The following is a 19,092-nucleotide window of genomic DNA, read 5'->3' as shown; positions in this document are numbered from 1 at the left end:
CAGATTTCCAGGCTGCTGTGCCCAGCTTCTGGGTTCAATCCTTTCTTTTTTTCCCCCCCATCCCCTGGGCAAAGAGAGGTTAAAAAGGAAGGAAGTGTTTCCGTGCGGCTGCACTTGGAGGAGGTAGGGCTTGGTGTGTGGTGGGGAAACTAAACCTGCTGGCACACATTGTTCCTTTGGGGTTTGTCCGGTGGGTTTGCGACCTCTTATGCATGTCTGGAAAGTGCTTTTGCTTTGCATGGTGATGAAAAGCTGAAATTTCAGGGTAGCCATTGGAATGGGCATGAAACGCAATAGCAATGTTTTGCTGCTGAAATATGGTGTTCCTAGAAGGAAGCTCAGGGTCAAGGGGAGAAACCCTGTTTGATGGCCATGAAATCTCACCTTGAAAGCCTCCTGCTTTTGCAGAAGACCTGGAGTTGCTGAAGCAGCATTTCCCAGCAAGAAGGGCTGTGGGAGTACATCGCAGGGCAAAGCAGGAGAGCTGGGCTTGGAGGCAGAAGGTTTCAGCCTAGGGTCCCTGTGTGCCTGCGGTCTGCCCTCGCTCTGGGGCTGAGCCCTGGGCTCTGAGATGCCCTGAGTGCTTTGCCAAGCAGAGTTATGCCAGGTTGTCATGTCAATGCACACCCAGTGGGAAAGGCAGAAGTATCACCACGTGGAGGGCCATATTTTTCCCCGTTGAGTAAAATATCGTGTAATTTTATCTAGTTACTGTAAAGCAGTTTATACTCCTTGTTTATATATATATATATATATATATATATATAAAAAAAAGACAGGAAATAAAACCATTTTTCACTTCCCCTACCGACAGGGCATGGAGGAAAAATAGGTGTTTTTTCTGCATTTAGTATTTCAAAACAGGTAGATCCGAAAGAAAAAGCAGCAATTAACCACAAGTACCGGCCATGTGTGCCTTGCATTTCTCCCCTCTGCATTCAGCTGCCAGGAGTGAGTTTGGAACAACTTGTTTATAGTCATGCTGTGTCTTTTAGAGGCCATTCTGTAGGCTGGGTAAGGAGGAAAGCAGTTGGTGTGTTCACCTTTCAGGCCACGGAGCTTTGTGATGAGACCTGAATTTGGTACTTCATGGTTAGTAATGATGTGCAGCTATTTGGCCTTACGGAGGAGTGCAATTACACACAGAATCAAAGGACATAGAATCATTAGGGTTGGAAGAGACCACCAAGGTCACCAGCCATCAGCCCATCACCACCGTGCCCACTAACCATGTCCTTCAGTGCCCTGGGTATCTTCATAAGGGCACACGCAGGTGCGTGTTGCACACGCAGAGCCATGTATTTTTCACCTTGCACTGTTAATTCCACGCAAGACCTGCTCTGTGACCCCAGGTGATGAGAGGAGCCTGAGTGTCGCCCTCTCTGTGCCTCCTGCAGCACCTTGCCAGCACTGCTCAGGCTCTTGCCACGGAAATAACACGTGCTGTAAAGCCAGGATTAGCTGAATGCTCAGCAGGAATCCTGCAAGGACGCCGGGCTCCTCGCCTGCTGCCTCTTTCTCTAAATAGCCCGCACCCAGGCTGGCAGCATGCTGTGACTAACTCTTGTAGACTGGATTTCTCCAAGGGAGGACCGGTGCTTAATTTGGCTGACTGCGCTCTGTGGGAGCTCTCATCCATGCCAGCTCGAGTCCTTGCAAAAACCCATCATCATTAGTCCTCGAAAGGAGCGGCTGGGATCTTCTCCACCCCCATTTGCACAGGCACTGTGCCTTCCCCCCGACCGAAATTCCCCTGCTAGGCTCAATTACAGCAATCCTCCTTCACACTCCTTTCCATGCTGCTGGCTCAGCTCGGCCACCGTGCCCTGCCTGGGGGTGGCTGTGCTCCCATTGGGGACAGTGGCACGGCTGTGGGATGCCCTGGACATGGCTCTGTGGAGCGGGCAGAAAGCAGGGTGCATTCACTCCGGTGCAATGCGCTGGGGTGAGGAGGATGAGGCCGGTGTATTTCTCCCTGCTAACATGTTGGCAGACTCTCAATGAATGAAACAAATCCGGAGTAGCTCTCATGGGTGTTAGTGGGGCTGAGAAGCACCAGCTGCTTGGCACTGGCCCCTTCTGCTGCCCTTGGGGTGAGCAGCGAGCTGCCGGCCCCTTCTGCAGCTTTCCTTCTGCAGCTTTCCCACTCCAACTTGGTATCCAAATCCAAATTTCATGGCTTCACGTGCCGCCTGCGCTGGGCTGGGATCGACGCCTTTGCTCTGAGTGCCAAACCCCTCCAAAGAGCTGGGTGGTGCCAAGGTTCTTCTGTCTGTGGGGACGCCTGGCTCTGCGTCACGCTGACTCTGGGGGAGGGGGGGGGGCATGAAGGGGATGAGGACAGAGAGGGGTATGCTATTTTGGCTCTCACAAGGCATTAACTAACCCTTTCTTGGAAACAGACCGAGCCTAGGAGACCTGCTGCTCTTGGTGTGTTTTGCAGCCATGGCTGCTCCAACAACAGCGTTGGTCAAGCAGGGCCCCACGTCTGCTGTTCAGTACAAGAGATTGCAATGCCTGGTTGCAATTGGGATGGGTTTGGTGGAAGGAGCTCCACTTCCTTTCTCTCCAAGATCCACCAGCGATAAGCACCAGGGTATGTTAAGTGTGTCACAAAGTCTCTGTTGGCCAAGGGCACAGCTAGAATCATAGAATGGTTGGGTTGGAAAGCCCACCAAAGCCCACCCAGCCCCAACTCCTGCTGTGGGCTGCCTATCAGATCAGGCTGCCCGTGGCCCCATCCGTGGCTTTGGGTACCTTCAGGGATGGAGCACCCAGGCAGCCTATTCCAGCACCTCACCGCCCTGTACAAAATGATCTGGTGGCACCAAGCCGGGGTAGGTTCTATATTGCAGCTCTATTGCAAAGCCCTGGAGTGCAGGAGAAGATGGGCCAGCCAAAATGCCTCACGGTCCCCATGGCAGGTCCAAGATGCCATTGGGATGTGCTGTAGGTGTTTCTTGGTAGGGTGTAGATCCAGCCACCACCGGCTGGGAAATTTCTTTTCCCTTTTCCTTGAAAACAGAAAGAGGAGCAAAGGACTCTAAGAGGTACCACACAAGTGCAGCTCTTGGGGTGCAGGGATTTCTGCCTGCCCTTCTCCCAGCTCCCACCCTGCTGCCGTCTCCTCCCTCCCCCTAGGATCCCCCTCCTGAAGCCTCACCCTGCTGTGGCACCTACTGTCAAACGCTTCACACGTTTGTCACCAAAATGTTTTGGCAGCAGCAACATCTCTAGGTTTTGACATAATCCCGACAGGAGACTTTCTCAATTATTACTAATGGAACATTATGCTCCTCTTTGGGAACTCCTGCATGAATAAAAAGGGTCATTAATGACATCTGCGCAGAGCCCGGAAATTATTAGTCAATGCTGATACAGTTTGATTTTATTTTTTTAATTTTTACATATATATTTTCTTAAGCTCCTGGTAATTTCCCACCTTGCCTCCCACCCTCTTCTCCAAAGCCTCCCATGCAAGCCAGAGCTGAGTTGCGTTATTGCCGACATTCTTGCTTTGTTCAGGTAAATGCAGCTCTCCTCCCACCCCTCTTCCCTTTTATTCCCTCTTGGCTTCTCTAAAGATTGTAGCTCTCGTTTTGCTCCCAGGAGATCTCGTCGCACCTTCCTCTGGGCTTCATTTTACTGTCAGTGCAGCTCAGACACTCCGTGGGCCTGGAGACCCCAACGCTGCTGCCCATGGAGCGCTTCTCCTGGCTCCATGCTGGGTTATCAGGGCTCCCAGCCCCGCTGCCCTCCCAGGCTTTGCTGCATGGCACTTAGTGGGATTGGAGGTCCCCGAGCGCCGCACAGCACCACACAAAACAGAAGCTCAACCTGGACCATTTTCAAGGATTTTTTACGTTGCCAACTGTTGTTTTTCCTGCCTTTCTGCCAGGTATTCAGTTCTCTCTACTCAATTACCCTAAAAATGACCCATGACATTTTTTCTCCCCCCCTCTCTCCAGAATAATGCAGCAATTGGAGAAACTGGCATTTTGCTAGACAGCAGACCAAGCAGCTGTGCCTCCCTGCAAGCATCCCAGACGTGAGCTGCACCTTCCCAGGCACTTCCTTTTGCTCACCAGAGCATGGGCACCAAGGCACGTCACTTCCTAAAGAGTGGGAAGGTCTGGAGGAAGGGAAGGACCTGCCTTCAGGTACGCAGATCATCCCCTGACCTCATCACCCCCTGATTTCCCTAATGAGCCACAGGTGGAAGCGCTGAGAGCAAAACCCAGGTCTCACCGCCAAACCACGCCAAGGGGGCACAGTGTCTTCATCGTGGCCCCACCAGGGAGCTGTGGCTGTTCCCCATGGGATGCCTGTGCCCATGACAGAGCTGCTGTGCGGCCCTGGTGAAGGTCAAGCAGGGATCGCTGGCTGCAGTTCAAACCTGGCACCGGGGCTAAAAGGTTGACGCAGTAACTCTGAAGACTGCTAAACAAGAAATAGACTCCTCTACAAGGGGAAAAAAAAAAAAAAAAAAAAAAAAGTCCCTGGGAGAAGAGATATTTCAACCCCTTCTTGATTTATGACCTACTATAGGATATTGAGACATTATTTACAATCGATATATGCTCCTGCAGGACTCCCGCCGGAGCCATAGACCCTGCCTGTTAGAGGCAGACCGGTCAGCTCGCGCCTCCGGAGCGCGGCCGTGTCCTGTTGGAGCGAGCAAGGAGCCGCACGCCGCCGTATATCTCTCAGAAAATGGACCTGGTTACACGTGTCTTTGGGCAGCTGACAAGGGGATGTAGTTTAGGGCTAAGACAGCAGCTCGGTAGCAGAAATCAGCCTCGCCGATAATGAAATCTCTTGCACGACGCGCTGAGAGCTCCGCAGCCTTAAAGGTGCAAAATGGAGTTGTTCCGTTGGCTTGCAATGGAGTCGGGCCAATTCTGAAGCGAGCCCTGGATTTTATTCTGGGATTTTATCTTTAAAGGGGGATTTGCAAACACTTGAAGGAGGGGAGGGGGGGAAGTTCATTCAGCGTAAAATTGCGTCCTGGCCGAATTCCAGTTTGGGTAATTACATTCTCTTTCTGTAGCGGCTGCAGGACAAAGGGCCATTCATCACGCTCCAAACTGCTGCAAAGGGCTCCCGTGCTCCTCCGCAGAAGGGGTTGAAACTTTTCTCCCCGTGGTTGAGGCCACTCCAGAGAGTAATGGAGCTTGGCAGGGTTTTAGGATGCTTTTGGGTGAGATATAGGGGCAAGCGCGTCGTCACGCGCCGCTCGGCCTGCAGCAAATCTGGGTAAGTAGGGCGCTCGGAAATAGGCTCACGCTCGCCCCGAGGACATGCTTTGCTTTGCAAAGTGCCTCCGGAGCTCCATGGGCACTCGAGGGAGCTGGATTCCCTCTCTGCCAGTCTACCCTTTGGAAACGCCTCCGGGCTGGAGGTTGGGAGCTGAGTGGGTTGCAAGGACCTGGGGCTCGTTTGGAAGTGGAGCAGGTCCTCCTCTCCTTTATCTCCCTGGTAGAGACCAGCTCGGTGAGACCCAGCGAGGCTCCTTTCCGGTGGCCATGAGGAGGCTGCGTTCTGCTGGGGCCATGGGGCAGGAGCATGTCCACAGGCTGTGTGCCTCAAGAGTGTCCCTTTGAAGCAATTTGTAGACTGTTATCCTGTATCATTAACCTAATTAGTGTAATTGCCGCCATTTATGTAATGAGTATAAATACTGGAGGAATCCCATAATTAGAAGATGTAATTAGGTAATTAATAGATGACATGGTAACAAAAATCCAGGGGAAACTTTGCAAGGTGGACAGCGTGTGCGTGCGTGCACACGGCTGCTCCGGCACACCAGCCCCTGCTGCAGGCGTGCTATGGGGCTGAAGTCCTCTGCATGGCTCTGGACACGTCAAGGGCCCTCCAGGAGCCAGGAGAAGGCTCTTGTACACCTCCACCAGTCCTGCAGAGAGCCAGCTGTGCTCAGGGGAAAGGGCAGACCAGCGGGCATCGCCTTGACATCCTTTGCTTTTCAGATCTGTAGGAAAGAGAGGTGAAGCGAAGAGCTCTGCGACTGGCTGAGGAGGTTTCTGCTGTGCGTGGAGAGCATTTTTGGGACAGGTTCCTGAACTGTGAGTGTTTTAGCTGGACCCTTCCTCGTTGCTGAAACAGAGTCTTCCTGCTGCTCTTTGTCTCTTGCTCGTGTTTGCACTTCCAGAGTGTTTGCACACAGAGATGCACATGAAGAAAATGCGTTAAGGAAAAGTTTCCGTGTTGTTGCTGAGGATGGTTGGATTTCAGTTTGCACCTGCCAGGAGTCATTTCCCCTTGGCCTCCCACCTCCCTGGAGGAGCATCTCCCCTCCAGGAGCAGTGCTGTATCATACTCCATTGCCATAAGAGGTGACTCCAGGGCCCGCAATACTGCAAGAGGGTCCCCGGGAGCCAGAGGGGCAACCTGTGCAGGTGTCGGGCAGCCAGAGGCTGCCGAGTCCCCAGGACCAGCAGCTAGAGGGAGATACGACCTCACGCTCAGGGCCAGCCTCTTCCTGCCGCCGATGCCTGTCGGAATGCCAAAGAAAATCCACTCGCTCTCCAATGTTTAGGGTCCACGTAATGAATGGCCGTAATGCAGGCTTCATTACGTGGAATAAGGAATTCTCGAGATGAAAGACTTTGAAAATGGCTCTTGCTGGAGTTTCTGCCAAAGCGTTTCTTAGTCCCTGTCTCCATGGGGAAGTTTTATCAGGTGTATCATGATCAGTGTGCAGGGGTCCAGTTACACCAGGAAGACTGTCTAGACGCTTTAATTCCAGCACAAAAAGAGCTTTTTTTTTTTCCCCCTTAGCTTAAATTCATTTGCAAACAGCCTTCACAACATCGGCGCTGCTTGAGCAGTGCCAGAATCTCCCAGAGCAGAGCACGTTTTGATGTTTGAATCCCCTCCCTGCCCTGCCCAAACACCGCTCTGCTCCCATCACAGCCCTGGCTCAGTAGGTGGAGGTGACACAGAGCTCGGCAGAGAGCTCTCAGTCCCCAGGTTTTATTCTGAGGCTCCCCAGGCTCTTGCCTGAGTCCTGCCAGGTATCATCTCCTGTACTTCTTCATTTCCAGATGTGTCTTCCTTTGCTGATTTCTCTTGCGACTCCTCTTTTTCCCTTTGCAGTCCCGACGCTAAGTGTGAATACCCTTTTCCTCCTTAAGGCTCAAAGCCTTGCTTGAAGGGTTGTTCCACCTGCCTGTCTAATTAAAAGAAAAACTCTGAAATCTCCTCCCTGTTCAAGTCTTCAGTCATGTTGTGCATGTCAATAGCGTCCTAGTTCTGCCCTAGTTTTTGTGCAGTTTTCCTGTGAATTTCAATATCCAGGATCAGTATGAACTTAAATGAGCGTCAGAAGCAAGCCCAGGAGCAGGTAGGAGCTTGGGTATAAGGAGCAGCCCAGTTTGGCCAGTTTGGAGCAGCCATAGAGCAATGGCTGACGCGGGAGGAGGGAGTGAGGCTTCAGCTGGTAGTAGTTAATTATGTTCCACTGTAAGCTTTGTCCTGCTGCAAAGCAAAATGGATCCGAGGACGTCACACAGTTCGCGTTAGGCGAGAAGATCACAGTGTTACACATCTTTTTTCCTCCTAACTATCTGTCTACATGCTTACTGCAAGTCAGGTTGCCAGGAGTGTAACTGAATAATTACCCTGTGCTGCCTTATGGTAACCTTTGCAAGAAAGTGTTTAGATCGAGGAACCGTGTGAACTACTCATTAATATCTTATAGGTCAGAGCTAAGGATGTTGCATTGTGATGAAATATGTATTTCTCCTTATTTCTTAGGAAAATGGGCTCCTGAGACAGAGGAAGATTTATGGTGATCTTAATTAGTTATTTCCTAGCTTTCAAAATGTTTGGGTTTCAGCGACGATATGATAGATAATTAACTTGTTGTCACGCGGTGACTTTTAAAATTAAATGTTTGTCCTCCATAATATTTAATCTCTGTATGCATCACATGTGTGCCATAGAACATATGCACAGGTATATAGAGAGAAATGCATGCATACACATCCCTGCAGTGTTCCCATCATAGCACGATGCTCACGCCTTAGACGGTGAGCCCAGGGTGTAGCAGCACAGTGCTGCTAAGAGGTGGGGTGTCGTATTTTCTGCTGAAATAGGAAGGTCTGAAGGAAGAGAGCTGCATCCCTCAGTGCTGCATCCCTCGGGGACAGCAGGGATCTGGAGAGCAGCTGCTGGGAAGGCAGAGGGAAGGGCAGCACTGACCCCAAATGGAGGTGGGCCCTCGTGCCTGTAGTGCCTTGTTGTTGCAGGGAGCGTGGTATCCTTTTTGTTGTTGCTGTCGTTGTTATCTTTAGGGTTTTTCATCAAAGCTTTATAAATAACAGGCAAAATCCCCCAGGGAAGACCCTCCCAACCAGCCGCCTGTTGCAGATCCTCCAGGAAACGGGAGGCGGAGGGAAGGAAGGCTAAATTTGGTGGCTCTTATTTTTAACAAGGGCTATTTCAATCCATTTAAACCCACGCAAAAAAAAAAAAAAAAATGCAGAGCCATGGGAAACTTCTGCTGGTGCCGGAGGAGCCTGGTAAGGTCTGCAACATAGCCAAGGGGATCACGGGGATGGGGAGCTGGGAGATGCAGTGAGGTGCTCAAGGCTTTGCACAAGCAAAGGCTTTCCTCAAGCAAAGCCAAGAAATGAGCTTGCGTCCCTCAAAGTCTAGGCGTGAAAGCTGCTTTTATTTTGCTTTATGGAAAACTCCACCATGAGCTTGCTCCCCTCGGCTGGCCCTTGCAGGAGCTGGCCATTCACAGCACTGGACTTGGAGGCACATGCAGTGGCTTGGCAGCATCCATCCGTGCTCCCCTGGCACTCCTCTGAGAGTGAAGGTGTTCACCTTGGTGTCCTGGCCTCCTGTCAGGGTAAGTCATTACATTCAGCCTCCATAACCGAGTCCACTGCCCCCAGGCTGCACAGTGCCCAGCGTGCCCCAACCCAGCACCACAGTGCAGGAGCCTGGGTGGTAACCAGGCACACAGAGAACACACTCATCCTAACACTGACGTGTTTCCTGCGCAGACTGCAAGCTGAAGCTGTTGAATCAGGTTGGGTCCAGGACACAAGCGATGCAAAAGGTCTCAGCAGGAGGAGGCATGGTGGCATGTTCCAGGTCGCCTTGTCATGGAGTTTGTCACAGGTTGGCTGCTTGGGCTTCATTTCTGAGGCTGGGGACTGTGAGTCTGAGGACTGCAGGGCCTCCATTTTGGAGGCTGGTTGGCTGCTGAGCGGTGCGCAGGCCTCACGAGCTGCTCTTTCGCGCCGCTCCTCTGTGTGTGGGAAAGGATTTCAAGAAACTATTGACCAAATGAAACCTCCGTAATGCTTCTAAATACTCAAACACATTAGACATGCCTGCCCAGCTCAGAGATAAATTAGAGCTATTATCACTAGAGCCCAGACAAACAAACGGAGGGCTCTCTCCAAACAAGCCATTCACTCAAGAGACTGGATTTACAAGGGTCAGGGAAGCAGCGTGAGCTGTAGGCACCTGCTTTCTTCTGAAACCTCTTTAAATTGGCCATATTGACTGGGGCAGAGGGAAGGGAGGGAGCACTGCTCTGCCCTTTGGGGTGTGGCGATCCCATCCGTGCGCGGCACCGTGATGTACTGCTGGCATTCTGCTCTCTGTCTGCAATTAAAAGCTGCAAATCCGACCCTAATCCATTTTGTTTTTCTCCCAGATGTGGTTGGGAGAGTGAGGGGCTTGAGAACGTCAGAGATGCTGAGGCTGTTTGCTCTGCTCTGCTCTTGGGTTTTTGCTTCTGCTCCTACGGAGGGGTGGGAGCTGCGCTGGTGGTAAGGTGGCGATGGGAGAGGTCAGATCAAATCAGCATCTTGGGCATCACTGAGACTGCCTGAAAGGGTAAACAGAAGCTGCAGTGTGTATTTTGGGCTTGGTTTCATGTGGAGGAGGGAGGAAGGAGCAGACACAAAGAATAAAGGGAAGAAAAGAGAGCATTATCCTGCTGCCTCGATGCAGGGAGCCTGGTAGCACAGCTAGCCACAATGGCTGTAGGACTCAGCCCAAAACGTGGCTGGGTGTGTGCAGACAGGCCGTGCTCAGTCCCAAACCCAGCCTTGGTGCAACCAAAGGGAGCTGTGGGCTCAGCAGCACCGCGACCCCAACTGTGCGCTGAGCATCACATGGTGGCTGTGATGGAGAGCACTGCTGTCCTCGGAGGGATACTCTTGAAGCCAAAGGCTTGGTCCTGAACCTGCATCTCGTCTTGGAAGACATCCAGTCTCCGTGTGCGACCTCTGGCCATTTCCCTTGGTAACCAGACCTGGTGATGAACTACCCTCGCTGTTCAAAATTGTCTTTTATTTCCCATTCAAGGTTCCCTCACTCAGTGTTGTCAGCTCCCGCTATTTATTTTGGGTTGCTCTGCTTACTGTGCCTTTTACCTGCGAGCCTAACAATCATGCCAGTCTCAGCTATTTTCACTCTCTGGGTATCTGGGCTCAAGTCACGACGAAGATTTCCTCTGACTGCTGAGCAGACAGAGCCCTTTCAGCCTTTTGCAGGGTTGAGCACAGGCGAAGCAGGAGCTGTGCTTACCACTGCCTCGAGCATCTCCCAGCGCATGGGATTTTATTTAAAGTCCCAGCCTCTGGACTCGCACCATTACAAGGACTTGATTTTGCAGAGGCATCAAAGCATCACTCAAAAGGCAAACAGAAATCATCATATTCGGAGGGATTTTTTTCGATTGAGTAAGGAATTTTGTGATGTTTTGGTTTATTGGGAGTTGAAGGGGTGAGGGTGCTGGCTTAGTGACTAATTAACGAGGCTGCCGGCCCACCTGGGACATGATGGGGATCAGGGGGTCCCCGCTTACGCGTATGTGGGGGTCCTGCAGGATCCAAAATTCCTATGGCTCTTTCATCTGTACATCTCCCTCTGCTGGGCTAATGCATTTTGGGAACACCAGGGTTTAGGCTTTGCTCATCTTCCACTGCTTTGGTCACCTCAGTGTCTCCTGGTGGTGGTAGATGGTGGCCAGCCCTACGTGGCCAGAACATTCCCAGAGCTGGAACTGGTGACTGCACAGGCTTCGTGTGACAGAAAAGCTGCAAACAGAAAAACTTGAAAGGGAAATGGTAGTAAGGGCTTGGAATGAGTGGAAAAGGATGTGCCGTGGACTGGCCTGGAGGTCAGAGGTTGGGGACAGTGGTGCTGGCACGTTTGGGATAACTAACGGGTCCTCTGAAATGAACCATCGAATCATAGAATGGCCTGGGTTGAAAAGGACCACAATGATCATCGAGTTTCAACCCCTCTGCTATGTGCAGGGTCGCCAACCACCAGACCAGGCTGCCCAGAGCCACATCCAGCCTGGACCAAGAGTGTTTTGAACTGGCACAGCAAGATGCCTTCTTTAAAAATAGTGAAACAAAGTGTTCCATCTTTCTTCTTCCCTCTCCTCGCATGTCTTTCCAGGAAAAAAAAAAAAAAAAAAAAAAAAAGACCTATTGGTGAAATTGGATCTAGAGCAGTGGCAGCCTTGGTTGCTGGCCCAAAGTGCTGAAGCCCCTGGTACCAGGGTGCTGAGGCTCAGGAGAGGCTGGGGGCTCCAGGGCTTTGGAAACACTCTTCTTTCTGTCACAGGAGGGCTAAGTTTGTGTTTAACGCCAGCAAATGAATGAATTAGAGGACAAAGGATCAAATGAATGTTCTTTATTTTCTGAAAAGCAGGTGGTGCATCTTGGCTTGCAGTTACTGCAGGAGCAGCTGAGAGCCATTCACAGACTTCCTCTGCAAAATGGGCACCTTCTCCCTTTATTGTACCTGCCACTGCTTACCTATCCAGCACCTAGAAAAACGTCCTGATCTTGTCCAGGGAGCAATACCAGTGCCAACTGCCTGCACCTGGAGACCCCATGGGTTTGGAGCTGAGCTCTGCGCTTCTGCTCAGCTCGGTGTCTGAGGAGGCAATGGCCTGAGCTGCTGAAGCGTGGGCATGGGCTGCAACTCCACCTCCACGTACCGCACTTCTTGGGTTGGGAGAAGCTTCCCTGGCAAACTGGGAAGGAATCCAGCTGGGGAGCTGGTGTGATAGGAGCTGACAGGGCTGGAAATTTGATTTCTGACTGTGCGTGCCTATGTGTTTCTTGTGAAAGAAGAAGAAGGAGAGAAAGCCAGGCATACTTTGAATCCTGCAATCATTAAAACCAATTCCACTTTTCCTGCCCCTGCCCACCTCCTGATATGTGTGTGAAACAATCTTTACAGCTACACAGCCATCAGATGGTATCGACCCAGTGGTGGAAATTGCTATTGACTGCTGCTGGTGCTGCTCTCTGCACTTCCGTGGCTTTTAAAGCGACACTATCCAGGTGATTTCATTTTGCCCGTGATAAAGCCTGGGAAGCTGAGCCTCAAACAGGCCAGAATGGGGATGTGTGTAATGTGTGGTGTGAGCAACAGAACGCTGCTCACTGCTGCATGGGCAGGGGAAGGGTGTTAGAGCCAGTGGGGAGAAACGCTGACTCCAGAAACGCTTGCCTAAAGGGGAGGATCAGGAGTGTGCTTCCATCTTTACTCCAGCAAGAGCGGATTCCTGCATCCTGCTGCATATTTTCCCTTTCAGCTCTACTGCTTAAAAATCTGCTGCCATTCCAGCAGCAAAACAAGACCAGCCCCCTGCCCTTACGAAGGATCCATCCAGTCCTAGAGAGCTTGGGAGACTGGATACATTGATTTTTCCTGTTTTAAGGGACCCCTCTGATTCTGCATTACGAATTCTCTCTCATCTGCACTAGGCTCCAAAGGAAAAAGCAGGACGTAATGATGTTTGCCTTTTAGCACGAGTGGTTTGTGCAGCCTCAAGAAGTCCTTTCATCATGAGGCACGAGAACTGGGCTCCAGCTCAGAACTGTAACAGTGTGCATTTTGCTTCCTCTGAGGCAATTTAATTGATGGCATTTGGTTAATCCAGCACTTGGGGTTGGCGAGGAGAGGTGATAGAAGAACCGTGTAAAAGCTAAGGTTGGAGTCTGATTCCAGCTCCACAGTAAATGTTGTGTAATGCCATTCTTGTGTCACCAGAATCACCTGGGCTTCTAGAATAGAAAAAGCCCTGAGACTGAGTCAGCCCAACCCATGGAGGTGCAGTGGTGGCTATGAAGATAGCCTGAGCATGCTTTGGTAAATGATTGTGTTCAAGGAATAGAGTGCTACTGCAGCTTATGGATACCTGGCTCCGGATCTGGCCAATTCTCCATCCTTCCTCTACCAGCAGAGTTGGAGGTGCTGTTATGGCAGGAAGGGATGTTGTTCACTCTCATAAAGCTCTGCCTTTGCTCTTCCTCCTTGTGCCTTTGACTTCAACCACACGACAGTGCTCGGGAGCAGCAGCTGGCCAGATGTGGTCCAGGAGCACATCTCCTTTCTTGTGATCTGGAAGTGACAGCCTAAAGCTTCCGAGACCCCAGCTCAAATGCAAGTAACCAGTGCTTTAGCCCCTAACTGAGACTTGCTTTCAGGCCCACCAGTATCTTTCTCTCTGCCCCAGTTCTTATAATTGCTCCAGAAATAAACTGTTCTGCTGGGGAAAGAACAATTAGCTGGAGAAAGGGGCTGAGCAGTCTGGAGAGTTAGTTCTTTCATTCGAGGCCAGGTAAGTGTGAGCCTGGTGAGGTCTTCTCTTGAAATTCGAGCTCCTATGCAATGCTTACTTAGGGACCCTAAAATCTGCAAGTTAGATCTTCACCATGAGTAAACTGGTACTCAGTAGGATCTCCTTCTAAAGTCACAAGTCCAGTGAATTTGGCTCAGGGCTATGGCTTGCTCTCCTAGTAGGTGATGAACGGACCAGTCGGTGGGCCACCCATTGCACGTCAGTGCTTGCTGGATCTGAGCTCACTGCAAAAGATGCAAACACATTTTATTCTGCGGGCTTTGCTCTCACTGAGAGGTAACCACAGCCTGTCCTTTCTGGCTTCCCTTTGGGACAACTGTGCCTGTTCCTAGGGAGGGCAGTGCGCTCCCCCAGCCCCCTGCCAGCCCCCTTCCAGTGTCCCACACTCACTAGGTGCCACTGGACTGCGGATGTGCCCTTATCAAACAAGCAGCCTTTGAGAGTTTTTCTTTCTTCCAGGCTCAACCTGCCTAAGTCTTTCTGGGGGGAGATACGATATGCGATTTGACAGCAGTTCTAGGTGAGATTTTTTCCTCCTGGGAAAGCGTGGTAAGAAATTAAGCTTTGCGGGTTTTCTGCCCAGTCGACCAGGAAAAGTGAAGTCCTTGGTGAACCTGGGTTGGGTCTGGAGGCAGGAGAGCTGCTGCTGTGATTTGTGGTTATAATCTCCGCAGCACTGCCTCCTTTCTCAGAAGTGAGAGGCAAGTGGCTTTGACACCTCTGTGTGACCTGGGAGCTACAGGGAAGCAGCGGTGACATGTTCTGGGAAGACAAGGTCGTCGGCAAGGGTGGTGTGAGCATCTTTGGTCCGGCTGACTGTACAGGAATCCAAACAACGAGGAGGAATTCACGAGAATGAAAGGGAAATCTTCGATTTGGGTTGCTGAGTGTAACGTGGTGCTTCCCAGGGCGGCGTGCAATACAGCAAGGTTACCGGGAAAGCAAAAGCAGCAGTGAAAATGGATGTCCAGTTGTGAAAGCTATCTGTCCTGCAACCTTCAGGGCCTGCCAAGGGACATGTTCCATGGGCTGTGAAGAACCAATATGGGACACGACCATATATCAGTGATCATATCGATCACTGTCTCAGGCCCGCTCAGTCAAGGGCACCGGCACCTTTGCAGGGGAAGTTTTGCTCCTGCTCTGGGAGTCAGGGGAGTGCACTGAATATGTGGCAGCGGCTGCGTGAGAGGGGAAACGAGCCTGTTTTAGGGAACGCTGTGCCCGTGCTCCAAACAATTAGTAGAATGGAGCCGAGTAAAGTACAGGAGGGACCGGACCGATAATAAGCAAAGTGCTGAAATATGGGAAGCTGGGGAAGAAGCCAAATGAAAATGAAATGAAAGGCTAAGGTCCAATTTCAGCAGTTGCGTAGAAAGAGTGGGACAGCTGATAATAAGAAAGCCTGCAGGAACGCTGGGTCAAAACCACCACTGGAGGAAGCCATGGAAAAGCCAAGGGGATGATTTTATCGAAAAGCAAGACAGCAAATTAGAGGTGTTGGTTTACTGACAGCCATGGAGAGCCAAGTGTCACACTGTGACCTCGCTGCTCTGTGCTGGCGGCCAGCTTGAGGTGTGTGTGGGAAGGCAGGCTCTAGCTTGGGGAGCGGCAAGTGTCCCCTTGGCTGGAGGTCTTTGCACAGGAGGGGGCAATTCCCACCAGCTATACTGTCTGAAACCCGTCTCTACTTCTGCAGCCTTTCTCAGCCTTGGACTTCCATGGAAAGCTCTAGAGAGGAGGAACAACTTTTGCTTGGGGATGAACTCAAAAAATGAGGGTAGGTGACATTGTGGAAGACATCCCAAAGCCACGAATCTCCTTCTGAAGCACAAGGGAAGTCATTCCAGATCCAGGTCGTTCACACGGAGCAGCGGGGTTTTCTTTCACGCTGTGCTTAAGCTAGATCCTATGGGATCACCTTGGAGTGATTAGCAGCAGCTCTTGCGGATGGTTCACAAAGATGAAGCCCTTCTTGCCCCTCCATTTCCATAGTGCTGATGGTGGAGAGGAGCTCTTGTTTAAAGGCCTGACTTGTGAGGTCTCACGGAGCAGCTGTGGAATATAGTCATGTGTTTTGTCCCCCTAATGTGGCTTTCTCTTTTAAAAAGCACCGTGCAGAATGTGAGGCGCACTCGATAAGAGTGAATTTAAGGGCTATTTCCTATCCTTTGAGGAACATCAGTACTGGCTGAGAGAGGGAAAAAGGCCGTTGTTGTTGAGTCCAGAATAGACCTGCTTTTACTGGAGGAATCGGAGTGCTTTCGCTGATATTTCCTCTGATAGTTTTTACCTGACTTGTTTTCAAAACCCACGCTGGAATGTTTCAGTCTTAAGAAACCGCATTTCCTCGCTGAAATTCGGGTCCGAGATCCGGAATGGCATCCAAAATGACTTCGCAAACGGCTCGCTACAGTGCCCAAGCCCCAGCAACAGGGCATTCCGCAGGGCAAGTCACCTGCTTATTCCTGGGAGGGCAGGGAATTTATTTCAAACAGTGCCATTTGCTTTTCAATTACAGGCATTTCTGCAGGGAAAAAAAAAAACACTGCAGCAGCCTCTAAGAAAAAGCACGTGATCACAATTAAAGAATGCGTTGTGCTGTATTGGAAGGTAGCATTTAAAGCAGGGAAAGACTGAATATTGGCTATAACTCATTGTAATTATACCATCTATTTCAAACATGTAAATATGTTTGGTAGCACTTACATGTTTATGTCAGCTATTGGGAAAAGCAGTTTTTCCTTTTTGGTAAACTTCTGATGATGAGAGTTTTGTTACTTGCATTTGAATAAGAACAAACAGCAAGTTTAGGCACATTTTCAGGAGAGCAGAAGTTGATCCTCTCCCCTGTGGCTGCAGTGTGCGAAGGTTGTTTGTAATAACGTGGTGAATAGGAGATGGTAACGGACAATGAAGAACAGACCTGTTTTAATCGGTTACACCGTCAAGATGTTAAAGTTGGTGTGATGCAGAGGGCTGAAGGTGAGCCTGGAGTGAGGTGGCCGGGAACCCATTTCTGGCTCTCCCAGTCCCAGATGAGCACCAGCAAACCCCATCCTTTAACTGGGAAGAGCCGTACTGAGCTCCTTTGGAGAAGGCTGCGCGATCTGCACATCAAGATGACTCCAAAAACCCAAGCGCTTTGCTAAAGCCTCATGTGTAAACCAGGCAAAAGCTTGAAGGCTGATTTAGCCTGGCACGGTGAGTGAAGTCGTGTCTCTGCTAAAATGGATGAGAAAACTCCCTTAGCTTCTGGGGACTGGGATCCTTCGCCAGGGGAAATTATTCTGAGCCTATTTCCTTTCCCTTTGACATTTTCTGTCTTATCAAAAGCCAGATGAGTAAGGGAGAAGGATAATGACTAAACTGACAAATAAACAATCAGTTCAAAAAAAGCAACACAACACTTCCAAGTAAATTTAAGAACCTTCTCCGAGAACCTGGTAGGAATTTAAACTCTGCCACGTTTAACCCAAGAGAGACCATCCACCCAGAGCTCATTGCACTACCAGGGCTGCGGTGGGCCGGGGAATGGGGTGGGGGGGCTTTATGCATGGAAGAAATAAAGGAAAATCGCAGAAGAGAGAGGAAAATGCATTTGGCCACGAAGAACAGAGAGGGGCACCAGCATGGAGGCGTCTCGGTTGTTGCTTTCAGACCCCAAAGCAAAAAGAGTCCACGGAACTCGGGCTCTCCTCACCGAAATGGCACTATTTAAGGAGCCACGGGGCAGGAGATGAGTTTTCATCCCATCGTGATGTGGGTGCTGGGGATGCTGACAGGGAGACGCTTTGCTTGTGCTCAGATGAGCAGCGCTTGGCCTGAATCTTCCAGGGCTTTGCTTTGCCATGGGGATGATGCATTAACAACAGCTTGTTTTTCACTTAATAAATAATAGGAATGACGTCACGACGGAGCCAAGATTTTAAACGAGAGGCTCCCGTAAACATTTTCTTCTGGAATCCGTGATAAACCAAAGACAGCGATAGACCTACTCACAGGGAGCGGAGCCGGCAGACTTGGAGCCTGTCCATCTGCTTCACCATCGAAACAAAACCACTTTGCAATAACCACAGAGGAAAGGAAGCGATGCAGCTTGGCGTATACATTTATAGTATGTGCGGTGGAAATGTTTATTCTTTGTTTCAGAAAGATTTAGTGGGTGTGGGGATAATAGAGAATAGCGCCTGCTGGTGTGCTGGGGAAGGAGGGGTGATGGCGTTTGGGCTTTAAGGGAGTCCGGTGTCGGCTCCCAAGGGGAATATTTTCGGTAATGCCTATTGCAATCTCATGCACTTGGAAGTGGAAGGAGACAGAAGAATGAAATGTGCTTTTCGGGAGAGGTGTTGTAAAGGCCCCAGGATTAGTTATCTCTGACAGGAAGGATTTTACAGACTCCAGTAGATGGCAGAGAGTCCCGGCCATGCCTGACTGCTCCTCCAAGGCTCCGTGCTGGATGCCTGCCTTGGAGCAGCTGCTTTGGAGCAGCTTGGAGCGTGAGGTTCCTCTCCCTGTGACACACCACAGGGTTGCAACCGGCTCACAGGACCACCTCAGGCTCTCTGCCCCAAAGAAAACTCAGCTCATCTCCATACGTCCCTCGTCTCCCGTGCATCTACCTGATGTGCTGAGGCATCAAGCTGTGACTTAGGAAGGCCCAGCAGGCCACCGCATCCCGCGTGCCCCAACGTCACTGGGGTGCCACAGTCTATCCTCCTCAGACTGGCCTGTCGCCACGCTCTGATCCGCCGTGCTTCCCCTCCTTGGAGCTGCTCAAGATCGAACCCAACAGATCCTCTACTGACCTCTGGGGATGGGAGAGTCCCTGCCAGATTTTGAGACGGCGTATGTCTAGACTTGGTGTGCGAGTAAGGGAGATGACTAAGTGTCTGAAAGGTTGGACCTTTGCAGAGAAGTCCCTTGGCTCTTCGTTCCTTGGATTGAGTTCCATTTCCTGTGCAGCCACGGACATACTGGATATTTTCACCTCGGTTTTGGCCTTTAAAAAAAAAAAAAAAAAAAGACATAGATACGTATTGGGTGAAAAAGCTGATGAAAAATTTTGGCAAGCCGAGAAACAGAAAGAACGTGTTGAGTGAAACACTTCACAGCGACCAAAATCAAAACATCTCGCTTCGCCTTCAGCCGCTTTAAAACACGTGAACGGTTCGAAAGGAAATTTCCAAATGGAAAGCCGTGTTTTGCTTAAAATATTGGAAAGCGTTTCATTAAAAAGGAAGGGCAGAAGCAAAACAATCGCCTTACTTGGTTTTTTTTTTTTTGTCTTTCCCATAAACTGGATGGCTCCATCCCTGACCTGAGCTGGGGTCAGGGATTGGGGCTGGGCCTTCCCTTCTGCTGCGAGGGACAGCTCGGCAGCCCTCGGATCTGATGAAAGCATCTGCCAAGCAGGAAGTTCTTGTGATCACCAA

At 50.6% G+C, this 19,092-nt stretch overlaps 1 long non-coding RNA gene and 1 other non-coding gene across 3 annotated transcripts in view; both read left to right on the top strand.

Moving 5' to 3' along the window:
- Window positions 1–11,477, top strand: part of LOC121111407 — a 93,533-nt gene extending 82,056 nt beyond the window's left edge. The window contains exons 5-7 of one of the 2 annotated variants that reach the window (XR_006930819.1): window positions 3,969–5,256; window positions 5,988–8,543; window positions 8,754–11,477. This is a non-coding gene — a long non-coding RNA (uncharacterized LOC121111407). Of the gene's footprint in view, window positions 1–3,968; window positions 5,257–5,987 lie in introns of both variants that reach the window. The other variant, XR_005861939.1, reaches the window with a different exon arrangement.
- A 421-nt stretch (window positions 11,478–11,898) lies between these two features.
- MIR1633 (microRNA 1633) lies at window positions 11,899–11,993 on the top strand. The gene has a single exon (NR_035122.1). It is a non-coding gene; the product is annotated as a microRNA 1633 (primary transcript).
- The last annotated feature ends 7,099 nt before the right edge of the window (window positions 11,994–19,092 follow it).

The sequence above is a fragment of the Gallus gallus genome, chromosome 8, assembly GCF_016699485.2.
Source record: "Gallus gallus isolate bGalGal1 chromosome 8, bGalGal1.mat.broiler.GRCg7b, whole genome shotgun sequence".
NCBI classification, from domain to species: domain Eukaryota; kingdom Metazoa; phylum Chordata; class Aves; order Galliformes; family Phasianidae; genus Gallus; species Gallus gallus.
Note: the sequence above shows the minus strand (reverse complement) of the source record. Positions and strands in the feature narration are given on the sequence as shown.